The 14636-nt window shown below is 44.8% G+C and overlaps 1 protein-coding gene across 1 annotated transcript in view; it reads right to left on the bottom strand.

Annotated features, from left to right (window-relative positions):
* LOC139696513 (uncharacterized) overlaps window positions 1-9826 on the bottom strand; it is a 172578-nt gene extending 162752 nt beyond the window's left edge. Inside the window, exon 1 of the mRNA XM_071595303.1 lies at window positions 9450-9826. The gene's annotated coding sequence lies outside the window, so the exon portion shown is untranslated. The remainder of the gene's footprint in view (window positions 1-9449) is intronic.
* Window positions 9827-14636: the final 4810 nt, after the last annotated feature.

The raw sequence follows: 14636 nt of genomic DNA, 5'->3' as shown, positions 1-14636 counted from the left end.
ACGTCTTCAGATTCTCATCGCATCGCCCAGTAGCGACCGGTTCCTTGACGAGACCGGATGCGATCCCCCGACCTTCGGGTTGGCGCCATATCGACCCGAGCGACCGAACCTCATTCGAATAAAAGAGGGCAGAGAGTCGACGGGCGTTGCGGGTGTCCACCCACACCTTTGCGGACTGGCGAAACCCGGCGTCGACTTCGGCTGATGTGGTCTCGGTGCTCCGGTCCGACGATCACGACGCACTGCAGCCCGAGGAAGGACCACCGGAGCGAATCCCTCGGCGTGGGAAGGTCGGGTTTTTGCGATGCACTGGCTCCCCACCACGCGGGCCCGGGTTTTAACCCCAGCGGCGACAATTCTTTACCGTATTCCGATTCCAATTTGGGACTTGTTTGGAGAGTATTTCGCTCGATGCATGCGTCGCGTCGGAAGGGAGGTTAAACCGTGGACCCCTTGACCTCTTTCGGTGAGGTACGGCTAATGCCGACGCTGGGTTTCTCTCCACACTTCCCCTGAGCATTTCAACTCCACCGCATTGCCCACCTTTCTAAATGGCGATAATTTCCTCTGAGTAGATTCGCCTTTGCTCTCCATCCCTCATCTCTCTCTCTCTTCCTCTCTCTCTCTCCAGGGATCCGAACGCTGCTGGAAATAATAAGGGTTTTGTGTCCATCGTCTCGGGATCCATCAAATAATAACATAACATTACGTCAAAATAAGTGGACGCCAAATTTGATCCAATTGTGCACCTTCCTATTTCATTTCATGAATTTGCATTCAATGTTCTTCAGTTGAACATACTATTGACAGTTCCGAGTTCCAAACTGTACAAGAGTTGCCAACGCCCTCAGAAACTAGAAATAATGACCCACTTATGTCACATGAATCAAAAGACCGCGGTAATGGCATGCCCGGGGCATTGCCCTCCAATCTATGTCATTTCTCACGGCCGATGAGCGATTGGCGGGCCCCGCACTCACAATATTCAATTGTGCGTGCGGGGTCGCCAACCAGGTAAGAACTCGCCCGCACGAAATGACCTCGAGCACCGCAGGCACATTGGGTTAATGCATCAGTATCGTGACTTCGGGCATGTCTCCGTGAATGGCCGATGTTGTCTTGAGTTTCCAACTTAAAAAGTTTTGATTGAGCACGCATTAAAAGCCTGATAACCGTTATGGCAACTATAAAATGTAATTTATGAATGAATTCATTTCCTGAATGAAATTTTGAATCAATCAAACAGAGATCTCCTTTGGTATGTTACGTACCATCACTGCAGCCCTCCGCTCTAAATCGTGGCATGGTCTTTTAGTGCAGTAGCCATTCACAACCTGTGGAAATATTATATATATATATATATATATATATATATATATATATATATACTATATATATATATACTATATATACTATATATACTATATATACTATATATATATATTATATATATATATATACTATATATACTATATATACTATATATATATTATATATATATATATATATACTATATATATATTATATATATATATATATACTATATATACTATATATATATATACTATATTATATTCAATGGTGACTGAATAAAAGGCAGTAATGAAGGCCAAGTCACATGAACATGCACGCCCAAGTGAGAGACGAGCGCGGGTCACGATGCCCTCTCACCCCTTCATTCTAGAGGTGAATATAAAGCACGTGAATAGTCCGCCTCACACTCCCATGATCCCCCTCCACTTCGCTGACCTTCCCATGAATGGTGCTTACGCGCACCCGCACTTATCTGCAATCGCAAACGTTGGCACTCATGCGACTGGCACTAGTGTGACAACCGCGACCTGCTCAAGGGGGAGGTAAAACCAAGTTTTTCTGAGAGCGGGATTGGAGCAAGAGGAAATAAATTTGCGACGCGGATTTCCTTCGTTTGAGCTCCGTCAAAGTCCATGAAATACAAAGTAAGGTTGCAGAAAGGTAAGCCTTAAAGCAAGTGCAGAAACACAACAAACTGGAAATTGATAGACTGGAGGACTCTCCCCAACGTAGGGAGTGAATCCCTTCTGAAAATCATGGAAACGAGCGTCAAAGGCAGAATATGTCATGAATTCAAGTCTTAAGCACGACAAAAACCGCTTTCGAGACAATTTAAATCTTTAAACATAATACCATGACGTTGAAAGACTCATGCGCGACACGCTAACATTTCCCAACGCATTTACTGCCCACGCAATGGACGGACTAAAGTGCCCGCGGGTGGGAATACAACGAAAACTTGAAATGCAGACATTATTGGTGCCATGCATATCATAGGACTAGGTGAGCAAATGACTGGACGTTATCTTTGTTGATTAAATAAATGTAATACTAATTTGACACAATCTACCAGATAGGGAATAGAATTTAGGGAACGAAGTATGCTCCATTTGTAAACATTACTTGCATCACAAAAGTGTTATACTAAAAAAATAAAAAAATGGCGATAGCAAAAGATAACTTAAATTGTAGAACCTTGAGGCTCTTAAAATGAAATTATTTTGATCCCTCAATGTTTCGCCTCTTACGCTGCGGAGAAACGCCAAGTAGTGTTTATAATTATCTTAGTTTTATTTTATTGTTTCTGAACGGTTATATATTACCGTTCAGAAATAGTTTCGGATGGACAGAAGCTACCCAGTGATACGGGGACAATCTCCTTGCTCCTCCTAACAAAACAGATCCAACACTACAGTGGTCTCCCTTCATCTCTTTTCATTTCTTTCCTCCCTTCATTCCATGCAACATCCCTATCCTATTCCTTCCCCTTCATCACTTGCCCGACATTCTCCCCTCTATCACAGCCTTCAACATCCCTATGCCGGTCAATACCGCCTTCATCCACTTTTCCTGTATCGTCATGATTTCTCCCAACAAACCCCTCTCTTCGCCCAAAACGCCCAGCACTACTTCATTCTTTTTCCTTACGGTCCACTTAAACTTCTCTATTCTTCTCTACACCCTCATTTCAAAAGCCTCCAATCTACGTCTATCCTCCTGCTTCAATGACCACGTTTCCGCGACGAACACAAAACACTTCATATCAAAATTTTAACCAGCATTCCCAAAACATTCGTTGATTACTCAACGTTCCTGTCATCAACTCCCTCCTCCTTGTGAAAGCCTCTTTGCCTGGTGCAATTCTTCTCCTTACGTCCCTGCTACTTTGACCATTTCGGTCCAAACAACTCCGAGATACGTAAACTGTTCCACCTGTTCTAGTTTTTGCCCTCCTATTTCAATGTTAACCTTGGCCTTTCTCCCTTTGTAAAAACGGATAAATTTTGTTTTATGTACATTTATTCTCATCCCATACCCATCATATAAACTCTTCTATGCAACCAGCATAGTTTGCAGCCCTTTGAATGATTGAAAAACTAAAGCTTGGTCACTCGTAAATCTGACTGATTCTCAACGACTTCCTTTCCTACTTTCAGTTCTTCCCTTGTTTCTTTTATCATTTCCTCCACATATACGTTGAAAAGCACAGATGACAATGGACACCCCTGTCTTACTCCTCGTCCTAACCCTGACCAACCGGACTCTCCAACCCCCAATATCCACCTGTGCAGCCTGATACAAGCACATACTTCCAAGCTAACAAGCGCTACAGCGGCAATGCCCTTGTCTCTCCTAACGAAACACAACCCAACATCCAACACTACTATAATCCAGTCTTCATTTCTGCTTACTTCCTTCCTCCCTTCAATCATCCATCCAGCAACCCTATCCTCCTTCTACCCCTTCCTCTTTTCCGTCACATACTCCCCTCTATTACAGTCTTCAACATCCCGTCGCCAATCAAGATTCTCCGAATCAATCCTTTCCGTCTATTTGGGATATCTCCAGGCAATCTACCTTTCTCCCCCACCATACCCCGCACTTCCACATTTTTTTCTCTCACTGTCCATTGAACCTTCTCCATCCTTCTCCACACTCACATTTCAAATACCTCCAATCTATCCCTGTCGTCCTGCTTCAATGACCATGTTTCCGCGCCCCACACAACCTCGCTCCCCGCATGAAAGTTTTAACGTGTTTTCTGAACATCCTCATTCAATTTTCTTCCTTGCTTGCTTCAAATTACTTCCTGAACTAGAACGAAATGAATCATCGCAAGGAAACATGAAAACGTTCTGAATTGAATACGTACTTTCTATAGATTCCTGTAGCCTTAATCCTGGAGAAAATCTTATAGTGAACAATATTTTGAATGATAATGGGCAGAAAAATTGGAAGGATCTCAGCAGCATCCATGAACCAAGGACGAATTTGTGGGAAGAGGAGACAAAACGGCCACAAACAAGACTAAGGAGTTGGGGGGGGGGGGGGGTTACGAAAACTTTTCGACAAAACAATGAGCGACGTCAAAGGATGAGGACGCATTGTTCAGACATTTAAGGAGAGCGGATATTGGTCGGTGGGAACGGAGAGGAAGTTGGCAAGAGGAACTTTAAATAGCAATAATTGGATGGAAGTGATTCGGGGATGCTGAAATATGTTGAGATTTGAGATGGAAGGGAGAATGTGGATGGAAGTGTCCGTTGCCGGGGGAGGCGACCGAGATCTGAGGTCTTTTGCGTCCCTGGGGATACGCCGGTGATTTGGAGGAGGTGGGGGCTTGAGGGAATGGGGGGAGGAAGGTTGGGGAGTCGACATTAGCCTAGATTGAACGACAGGCGCCAAGGGGTCCGCAGTAGAACGCCCCTCGCCATCCGACGGCACGCCACGCGAACTGGTGCTTTCAACATGGCACCAAGCAGGGATAGGGATACCACCAAATAATCGGTCACCCCGGGATTGGAGCCCGGGCCCTTGGGGTGGGAAACCAGTGCACTAGCCACCGCACGTACACCGGGGAATGTCAGCCAGGCGGGGAAAAGAATGGGAGATATTTTCGACAACTCGAACGGGAAGCATTAAAAATTTGCCAAATTTAACTCTTTGACGTTCAATAAACTGAAAAAGGGCATTTGCTGTGACTAAGTATATTCCCTCTGCAGAAAAATTCATAATCTTGTAGGTCATTTACGGATACCCACAATATGATTGCCATTTTTAAGCATTTAACATCAGTATTTGGACATGAAATAACATTTGTTAATACATGGCAATATATCATGCGAGGAGATTGTAGTATAGTTAACTTTCCAAAACATTTCCGCATCTATTTCGTTAAAAAACAGGGGCTTAGAAAAAGCACAGGCCCAAAGGTCAGGAAAAATGAAACGAAAATCAATTTAAATGAAAAAAACATAGAGAGTATTAAAGGAGAGCTATAAACAATCGCAGTGGTAATGGGGGCGCTCGGAAATCGATTGGAAGGCATCGTTCAGCTGGGCGCTCGGTACTTATTTATTTACTTCACACCAACTCACTTGGCATCGCACTAACGACGTTTTCGGACAATAGGGTGGGGGGGGTGTGCAATCAGAGCGGGCGCCGGGGGCCCGGCCTAGATGGGGGCGGAGGGGGGCAGAAGGGCGCCACGCGAACGCATGCGCCAAGGAATGTGGGAGACACGTCCCCTCCCCCCGTCCTTTGTTCCGCGTGTAGCCGCGAGATGGAGCGAGGCGTGCCCTCGGAGAGGCCTTCCTTCCTCTGCCCCCGCTCTCGAAAATAGCCTCCTCAGAGGGGACCGGAAATAAAGGGGAATGCCCATCGCCCTTATCACTGACCCCCAGCCAGGGCGAACAAAAGAGAAGACGACCTCTCAGCGCAACACGACAACAGAACAACTGCAGGTGTCACGAGGGGGGGGGGACCGTGCATTGGCGTGCGAATGAAGCAACCCTCGTGCGAATGAAGCAACCCTCGTGCTCCATCAATTAATTGAATGCCTATCAAACGGCACTTGTGTCTCAGGTGTAGTCAATGTACCGGCTGATTACGGACGCCGATGTCCACACCCCGGATGAATGAGCGAACCGTTCTCTCGTCTCCACTTGAAAGCAATCGATTTATTCGAAGATGCTCGGGACAAATATAGCAAATGAGCAAATTAAGTGAAGTCCCCTCTAAATGATTTGCCGGGAGCGAAAACTCTGTGGTGGAGGCCATCGCTTTGATTCGTGGCGGCATGGACGCATGGCAACTGGGGTAGATCACCCTCTGCCGCCAGAAATGACGTCACCGCAGAAATAAATGGATTGTGTCCTCACCGCGCATTTGGCACGCTAGTCCGTCGATTGCAATAATTGCGCCGAACGGGTGAGATTTTGATTTTAATCAGGTGTTGGGCACATCTAAGCAGGAAATGGAACTAACATTTTGTAAATATAAAGAGAGACGACACATTGGCGAGTATTCCCGTAGTTGGTTGAAATAGCTCATAGATTCAGCCGATGCTCTCGACGAGTCGGGCGCGATCACGCTTACTACGTACCACGTCTGTGAAAAAGGTTTCGAGCGGCAAGTTTGGCCAACAAAATTGATACACAAATATTGAATGGAATCCTGCGATGGTGCGACTGAAGTCGAAGTTAAATTTAATGAGCCCCTCAGTCACTGCAGCAAACCATGCATCAGCTAAGGGAAAATTTTCTTTCACTCTTTTAATTTCCATTTGCGCTGTTAACAAATCGCCCAAATCGGTTCTCATGAAAATACGAGCAAAAGCCGTAGTTCGTGAAAACCAAACGTGCATTCCGCAAGGCGGGAATCACGGTGGGATTGCCTCTTCTACCAAGTGAGCCTCGAAGATATTTCCTGAAATCCCAGCGTCGAAAGCAATACTTTGAACATCGCATTTAGAGGTGCGTGGTGAGGTGGGGACCCATCTGTTTCCCAATGATGCCCGTCGAACACCAATCCATCAAGAAAATATCATTTTAAACTGGTGCGAGGAAATGGAGTCGAGATTCTTTTTGATTATTATTGGCTAGTATATTGCGAGAGACAGCCATTTTCCTATTTCCGGTGCAATTCGTTTTAGGCATATTTCCTAAAAATCATCACTGAAAAAATTGTTTGAAAAATCTCTGATTTACCTCTGAATGAATCTTTGGCGGAAGTTCTACTAGAGACAGTAGTAGTATTTAAGGGAGGCGACTGCTGAGGTCATTTGCACCATAGGGGTTGGACAGGAAAGGACGAAGGTTAAAGAGAAACCCGGCGTCGGCACTCTTAACGAAAGGCGCCGAGGGGTCCGCCGTTGAACCGACGTGCGGCGGACGGATCAGTTCATTTTCACAGTCCATTTACTACGAACCGGCGTTGCGAGGGATGATATCACGTTCACGAATGCACGAATAAAAGCGATCAGGGGAATCTCTAGTTATTGTAGTAGTAGTATTTAAGGGAGGCGACCGATTGCTGAGGTCATTTACGCCATTAGGGATGGACGGGAATGGAGGAAGAGGGGTGGAGAGAAACCCGGCGTCGGCATTAATCTAATCTTTTCGAAAGGCATCAAGGGGTCCACAGCTTAACGTCCCATCCGGGGGACGGCGTACTGTCTCAAGGTGCCCTCCACAAAGCACCTCAAGTAGGGATCGAGATACTTCTGAAAAATATTCAACACCACTGGGATTTGAACCCGGGCCCTCCGGGTGGCAACTAAAGACATATGTTCTACTAATCTCATAACTGTTACACACTAACGTATTTCGTTGAGGCAGTAAATTGTCTGTTGAATTCTTTCAAATAAGCCCTAAGCGTTATTGCCTATTTACTATGCATAAATATCAATAATAGGAGTCATGCTTGAGCCGAACAATGGTAGGTATAACCGGTAACCTACATTAGGTCGGGGATGCAATTTAATGAGAAGTAAACAAGAAGTTATACGATATTGTTTTAATCTTGAAAATTTTGAGTCATCGGAGGAGGAACTGACAGGCCAGAAATAAAATAGACGAAAAATCCTCCGTTATTTCCGGGTGGTCACCACGAAACCACCTCCTGTGGGACTATCGCAGTTTCCCACAAAAAGTCTCAATTCGTCGGCGATAAGGAAATGGTTGAACATTCGGCATCGACGCAAGCGAACCCAAAGAAATAATAACATGCACACTCGTGGAACGAGTGCTAAGGCTTCTTATTCGCAATAGATAGGTGCTCGTGCTTCTTCCAAGTCTTCGCGTGGCATTTCAAAAGCCCATTTCGAAAGTAGCGCAAAATATTTACGGCTAAAAGAACGCGCGAGACGAGATAATTTGTGCTTTCCATATTATTATTTGATATACACTGTCTATTAGAAATGTATACAGTCAATTACGATTTGGGAGATGCAATCGACTACGCAAATTGCACATTGAAAAATAACAATTTATTTACAAATTCAAATACTGAATAGATATTAAATTTAAAAATAATTAATTGAATTTAATCATTGAGTATTAATTCACTTATTCAATCGTCGATCGTCAGGCAATCATATCCAATTGCGCATACAAAATACATGAATCACAATATTTACAATAATCCACATTAAAAGCATTCTAATATTATCCAAAAAAGGAAATGCGTGTTCAAGCACTCATACAATTATCACAAATCGACGGGTATTTTCAAGCGAAACCCTTATTACTAAAATATTTGAAAATATTCACCACAATGGCTTGAAAGAAAACAGAAACTCACACAACTACCAACAAAAAATAATGAAATGGGGCAATTTGCCAAGGAGTACGTACAACCAGAGTCTCCAAGAGGCAAACCAAGAGACCTTAAAAAAAAACAATGATTCAGGACTCTAACGCCACCTGGTTTAAACTAGTTGGATTAGCTAAGATTGTCCCACGGATTTCTGACATTTCCAGTTTTTAGTGAAGAGTACACCACGCATTACACAACTGCAAGTATACTTGAGGCGATGCCAACCATACTCGGGATCTGCTCCCTGCATCTCTTCCCTTGCGGCATATGCCACGCGAGGCGATGAACACAATCATACCGAGAGTATAACTTCATGTGCAGCATATAAGTGGAGCGCCCAAATGCACGGCGCCAGAAGCGGTCGACAGTACGCATTGCCGCTAATGTCACGTGTCGTCAGGTAAAATTTTGCGTACATTTCCAAGCCCATAATATTTTCTCACGTGACTTCTGTGTTTATCTTGTAAGGGTCCCATCGGTACTCGATGAAAACAAACCTCTTCACTTTCAAAAGATTTCTCCACAGCACGCTATCCTCCGAAATCTGTAGTCGCCGTATATGTAAATTAGAATGCATTCCGAATATGTGCGAGAATTCCTTCCCACATCTCGACAATTTCACTCTCTAGGCCACCAGGTCGTTCAATTCCGAATCCACCACTCCTTCCCCACTGGCGATATGGGGCTCGGGGGTGGGGGGAGGAGGAGGTGGAGGGGCGGATGGGGGAGAGGTGTTTATGACGCGAACGGCGGCGGAGGGGAGGGATCGCAAACGGACGTTCACTGTCCACCTGGACGGGGGCGCCGGTCAGACTCACCTCCCGCGGGGCGAAGCGGGGCCACTCGCCGAGGGCCTCCCAAGCCCTCCGACGCCCCTCCGACGGACCTCCGGGGAGCCCAACCTCCTCCATTGCGGCGAGAAGGCGTTGCTTTTCGCATCCGGCGGCGCATGCGCGGGGGAGTGACGGGGGAGAGAGGTATTCGTCCCAGGGGACCCGCGGAGCTAGTTGATCGGGACTATTGCCTCCGCGCGTGACCCACGGGGGGGGGGGGGTGCGACCCCTTCGACGGTCATCAAGGTATGGGGGAGGACTATCCTTCCGCCCCTCGTCCTTTGAGCCCGTCCCGAGGTGCGGTGGGGGTTCCGGGCTGGTCTGGATGCGGGGAGCGGCTCTCCGCTGCCGCGCCCCAAGGAGACTGAGCGGGAGCGTCGTGGAGAAAGCGACGGCTCTCCGTCCGTCCCGCACCCGACCTCCTCCCCACCGTTGAAAGTGGGGGAGGGGACGACTGCGGCACGGGAAGGCCACAGACGAAGGGTGGGGGAGGGAGGGCGGGGGGTTACGTAAACCCTTGTTATTGGGGGGTGAGAACAGGGACCACGTGGCAAGGATATTCCCGAGAAATTCTCACAAAGAGAAGATGGATAAGGATATCATCGATGGGGCGCCACAAGGGAGGGAGAGAGGTCGGATGCGTCAGGGCACCATACATGTCGGCAATGAACGCATTAAGATGGTCACACGAAGGTGACCTCGGAAAGAAAAGGCAGAAATGCCTTTTTTTCTTTTATTTCGCTCGCGCTGGGTCTTACGAGTAACTCCGATGCCAAACGCCCTCCTCATCATTCGACGTCGAGTTGTCTCTCGCGAGGAATATCCCACGAGTCACCACTTCGCAATTCACGTTTCGATTCGACGTTGTTTATCCGAGCCCCGGACTGGACCCCTGACCCTGGCTATTTTCCTGCCCTTATTGACCTTCTAACGGCAGTTTCTCACGGAGTGGCTCAGTCTTTTGTTCGTCGATGAATCCAATTCCTCCCAAATGTTTGCAGATCGGAACGATATCATTTGGAAATAAGGATTTCGCAAAAAATGGCTAAACGGTCCACGGGGGTAGCCGGGGTCAAGAATACGAAAACTAGAAACAAATTTTGTTCATTTCAAAGACCCAACTACAGCCAATTTGGCCTTTGAATTGGATTGCAAACAAATCATATGCAACAAAAATTAAGCAAATACTTAGAAAAACCAATAAATGGACGCAAATAACACTTTCAATGACTAAATATGACCATGGCTGTACTTAAATTGTATGGCCTCATACATATAGGAATTTTCTCGTAAATTTTTCTACTTGGATAAAAATGGAATCGGAGTATTGATGGTCAGATATCAAACCAGATGAAAATTAATAATTTCAGAGATTTCGGCTTTCGCGGATTTGTTGCAGTCCCTCAAATGAGATGGCAACATACGACTACAATACAAGTTGAATGCATCACTTATTACGCAAATTCTTCTTCTCTTACTCGACATACGCAAAAAACTATGTATTTAAATAAAATTCACACTAAACCGTTTCGCATACCTCGTGGATTGAGATATAGGTTTCGTTTCGCGTGCCAGAAATGATACAGTTTATCGTATATTGTGCATTAGGGGATCTTAAAAATCCCGAAATAATACCACCAGCTTGTGTGTGTAGGCCCATGTTGTCCGAATGTAACTTGCAAACAGTTTGCATGGAAATAGTATCATGCGTGACAACTCACAATGGAAGAAATTTGAAGTTGCAATTACTGCTATAGACCGAAAAGATTACGACTGATAATTTTCAAGTCTCAACTTTTTATGCACGGTAAGAATAAAAAACAAATTGTCTCGGCGAATTATACCTTCTCGTGAATCTTAATTGGAACTTTCATGAAATACATCGTCATACAAATTTCTGTGACTAATTATTACTTCCGCTATTTTTTTGTTTTTAGGTCGACTACTCCCTCCAATGGATTACAGCCTTGACGTAGTGGAAGGGCTTGCGCGTTCCGATGGCCCCTAGAGCTGTGCTGGTGGGAGTAATAATAATTGCTCCTGGTAGGGTCACCCATGACAGTTAGGTCGAAGATTAACATCCAGACGAAAGGTAGTCCGGGCAGTGTCTGCTCCTCAGCGAGGTGGCTATAAAGACTCCAGTGGGGCGGCCATTTAGTGATGGTGTCTCGATAAAAACACTATTGAGGAAGGCAACGGGAAACCACCTCAATTACATATCCCATGCTGGACATGGATATGAGTCCTGGGAACTCGGTCCGATCGGCCGTGTGTCGTGTCCGGCAGAGGGAGAAAGGCTTTCGCGGTCATCGCGCGAAATCCTTGCAAAGAGGAAGCAATAGCAGCAGCAGTACAGGAGACACAAGTAAGGAGCCGAACCGATTAGGGTCTTGTGTTTTGCGACGATGCTCAGCACAGGAAAATTAGAGAATATAGAGCGAGATATGGAGAGAGGAAATGTAGATGTTCTATTTATTTTACTTTTTTTTAAATATCATTAACGCTCAGCAGTAGCGCCAATTAACAGTGAAAAATACGACAAAGACATGAAAGACGATAAAATAAAATAATAGCATAACAATAAACAACGAGAAGTGAAAATGGACAGGGGAAATATTTAATTTATTAAAAGGAGGGATAAAAGTTGAGTGGTGAAATTGTTAAATGATAAATGAAAAGGATAGACAGTGTGGGGGAGTTGAGGTGAAATATAGGTGAGCGCTTGGTGAGGGATAGATATCCTAGAAATAGACAGATGGAGTAGGGAGTGGGTGCGGGTGGATCGAGTTGGTATCCTGAAGTTGAAGAGAGAGAGAGAGAGAGAGCAGTTCAGGGCAATCAATAGTCGAGTTTAGGGTGTTGTGGAGGAGTTTTAAATGAGCTTTAAGTCGGCGCTTTTGTGAGTTAGAAATGGATAAAGAAGACAGAACAGCATTTGAGGACATATTGCGGTAATGTGGGACTCGGTATTCGACTATTTTATCCAAGTAGTGAGAGATACAATCGAGGGATTTTAGATTAGTTGGGGCTGAGGTGGACCGAATTGGGGAGCAATATGATACTATGGGAAGGACAATTGTTGAGAAGCACGAATTGAGTGCTATTGGATCTTTAATTTCTGTGAAGCGGTAAAGAAGGCCTAGTAGGGACAAAAGACTGGACTGTAAGAGGTGAAATGAAAGGGTATCGGGGATTACTGGAGTATTAATTATAGATTAATATACAACGGCGGGGACGAGAGCCAACGAGGGGTTGCCATAGTATTACATGAAGAGGTAGGAAGAAGCGTAGTCAACATAGAGCAGGCAACGGATAAATTATTACTAGTAGAGATAAAACAGAACCGAAGAACTTGGTTATTATTCAGGTATACATGCCACCGAGCAACCATAAAGAAGAAGAGGTCGATAGGATATACGACCAATTAGAGGACATAATCGCGTATGATCCTACAGGGAAACATTTGATAGTGATGGGGGATTGGAATGCGACGGTAGGCGAAGGAAGAGATGGTGATGAGGTGGGGGACTACGGTTTAGGCACGAGGAATGACCGCGGGGAGAAAGCAATTGAGTTCTGCAGGAGACAGGGGTTAGTCATCACCAACACTTGGTTTAGACACCACAAAAGACGCAGGTATACATGGAAAATGCCAGGTGACTCAGAAATGTATCAGCTAGATTATATCCTGGTTAGACACAGGTTTAGGAACAGTGTGATAAATTCGCACAGCCTCCCAGGACCGGATGCGGACTCTGATTACAATTTAGTGCTCATGAAGTGTAGTCCTATTCAAAAGGAAGACAACTTAGGAAATAGAGTGCAAAAATATTAATCAGTAAAAGTACAAGAAAGGAATATCAGCAGGCTGTAGAAAATATCTTGAATGAGAAAAGGTTGATGGGTACAATAGATATTTCAAGAATTACAAGAATTCAATTTACCATAATATGGATTTCGATAACTACAAAGGAAACTATGGGCACAGCACATAGCAAAAAGACAAGGAAGCCACGGATTAAAAACGAGATTATTGGAAATATTGACGGGAGAAGGTAATGATAGAATATAAAAACAGTCAGATGCAAGGAAGTGCAAGAGCTGACAATTAAACTGAGGCGGAAAACTACTTGAGCGAAAGACGCCTGAATAGGATTTGGAAATTTACAAAGGAATAACGAAATTGGTCCGGTGTACAGTTAGGTTGAAGCACAGTAAATAAGTAGGGAAAATCCGTGAAAACAATCAAATATAAGCGATGAAGAGTATTAATTTAACCGGGGATGGTTAAAGAGGGGTTTAAGGAATTTTTAAAGGAACTATATGGTAAAGATATAATGCCTGCAAACTAGAAAATAGAAAGGGAACATAGATAGAAATAGCTATGGTCCAGACATACTCAATAGTGACAGAGACATGGTTAAATTGAGGTAATAGAAATCAAGCTAGGCCGTGGCGATAGAAAAAATTCCCGTTGAACTACTTAAAGATTTAGGAAAAGTTGGGAGGGAAAAGTGTTTTGGGAGACTCATTCGTAGCATCCATGGGAAAGGAATCTGGCCGAAAGACTTCGTGAGATGAGTGTTAGTTCCTATTCCGAAAAAGGTAAAGGGTACATCATGTGAGGACTACAGGACAAAGAGTTTGATTTCCCACGCAGATAAAATTGTTCTCAGGATCATCAACAAGAGGATGGAGAGTAGGGCAAATGATTACTTAGGGGATGAATTCAGTTTGGGATCAGAAACTCGTGCTGCCATCGTAGTGATGAAGTCATAAATAGAGAGGAATATAGAATACAATCAAGATGCATTTGTCCGTTTCGTATATATCTAAGATGCATTTGGTAGAGTGGAATGGGTGAAATTACTAAATGTATTGTAGGAAAATAGGAATAGATTGGAGGTACAGGAGGCCAATCCGCCACCTGGACATGTCACAGAGTGCTGAGGTGCGACTGGTGGATGGAGATTTCAGATCTGGCACATAAGGCAGCCATCCTGCATACTTAACGTCACCCGCAGAGGATATCCAACCCCCCCCCCTAATGCTTACATGGAAAAACGAGAAAGATATGTTTTGTAACACGGGACGTTCTATGAAATGAGGTCATCCGACCTAGAGAAAAATTCGATTATCACGAAGATTCATAGCCATTCTGTCTTTGGCCTT

Source organism: Hetaerina americana, unplaced genomic scaffold (assembly GCF_022747635.1).
Source record: "Hetaerina americana unplaced genomic scaffold, ioHetAmer1.1.p SCAF_7, whole genome shotgun sequence".
Lineage (NCBI taxonomy): Eukaryota > Metazoa > Arthropoda > Insecta > Odonata > Calopterygidae > Hetaerina > Hetaerina americana.
Note: the sequence above shows the minus strand (reverse complement) of the source record. Positions and strands in the feature narration are given on the sequence as shown.